Source organism: Seriola lalandi, unplaced genomic scaffold, assembly GCF_002814215.2.
Source record: "Seriola lalandi dorsalis isolate HSWRI2012SDOR001 ecotype SW California unplaced genomic scaffold, Sedor1 jcf7180002055007, whole genome shotgun sequence".
In the NCBI taxonomy this organism is placed as follows: domain Eukaryota; kingdom Metazoa; phylum Chordata; class Actinopteri; order Carangiformes; family Carangidae; genus Seriola; species Seriola lalandi.
Genome location: NW_019525550.1, coordinates 17,668 through 18,990, shown reverse-complemented (window position 1 = coordinate 18,990; position 1,323 = coordinate 17,668). Strand labels below are relative to the sequence as shown.

The 1,323-nt window shown below is 47.3% G+C and overlaps 1 protein-coding gene across 6 annotated transcripts in view; it reads right to left on the bottom strand.

Moving 5' to 3' along the window:
- The window catches only part of mylka (myosin, light chain kinase a), a 55,430-nt gene extending 54,120 nt beyond the window's left edge, over window positions 1-1,310 (bottom strand). For 4 of the 6 annotated variants that reach the window (XM_087171489.1, XM_087171494.1, XM_023397276.2 and 1 more), the window contains exons 1-2: window positions 1,196-1,310; window positions 840-1,066 (exon numbers count right to left, since the gene is read on the bottom strand). The gene's annotated coding sequence lies outside the window, so the exon portion shown is untranslated. Of the gene's footprint in view, window positions 1-839; window positions 1,168-1,195 lie in introns of those variants that run through there. The other 2 variants (XM_087171492.1, XM_087171490.1) reach the window with 2 other exon arrangements.
- Between the last annotated feature and the right edge of the window lie 13 nt (window positions 1,311-1,323).

The following is a 1,323-nucleotide window of genomic DNA, read 5'->3' as shown; positions in this document are numbered from 1 at the left end:
GCTAAATACACCTGCAACCTTGTCAGTACAGAGAGAGAGAGAGAGTTAGCATTAGCACAACCACTAACACTGTCAGCCACTGTCAGTTACAAGCTAACAAACAGCATAAACAAATAAAAGATGCTAACTAGCTAACGGTTCTGACCCGTCTGCTAGTCTCTGGTTCTGGTCTCAGACTCCTCCTCTGAGTCTGGGTCTGACTGAGGCTCAAACATGTGGCTGAGTCTCTGATGTTTCCTCCTCTCACCATCTTGATGCTCTCTGCTCTTTCACCTGTCCACCTGGAGCCAGCAGGTGGTGGGCGGGGCTCAAGGCCTGATCAGGATTTCTCAACCAGGAACTAAGAGTAGATGAAACCATGTGAAACTAAATCTGAATCACAGCAGAGGAATTTACAGACACACATCTGGAGAAGAACTTTAAATCACATCAAGGTGATCAAAACAAATAGCTTTTCTTTCTCATATAATTCACAGACTGTGAAACATTTAAAGGAGCAGTTACTTGTTATCAGATTTATTTAATCGACTAAACATCAATCAGCCTCAGTCAGGTGATCGTCTGACTAAACTGAACCTGCAGACCTCTGAGACCAGGGTCAGCCCTCAACCTCACTGGACTTTCACGGCAACACAACCAGACGCGAGGACCAGGTCCTCCTGGACTGGGTCAGAGGGACAGACCAGGAATCAGAGACAGGGTGATGGAGGATCTGCTGGAACAGGTCTGGGACCAGCAGCAGACTGGGCAGGTGGTCTGAAGATTTTACATACGTTTATAAAACATGACACAGATTAAACCTCAGTGACTGTTGATCAAAGATTATCATCAACACTAACCTGCTGCAGAACCCGTCCTGGTCCCTGACACCTCAGTGAGCAGATCCCTCAGTTTTATCCTCAGTTTGACTTTGATCCGGTTTGTCTGCAGTTTCTTTTACATGTAAATGTCTGATGGATTCAGTTCTGTGTGTAAACGCAGCCGCTGTAACGTCCGTTTGTTTTCTTCGTGTGGGTGAGGCGGGAGAACCGCCGCGAGCCGCGTGCACAGCGATGACTCCGCCCACCTGAGAGTTTAGGTCCGTTAGTTTAAAAAAACGATAAAAAGAGATGTTTATTAAAACGCGTTTATAACCCGGTTAAAGCAGGAGTGAATGAACCGGAGCTGGAGGTGACGGTAAGAACTACAAACTCACCTTCCTGCTGGTTCTCCTCTCTCCTCCTGAACTCCGCCAACACACTGAGGAACTGAGGAGATTTGTTCTTCACTCAGCTTCACCTGAAGAATCAGCACATTCATCACCCCCCCCCTTCTCCCCCCCTC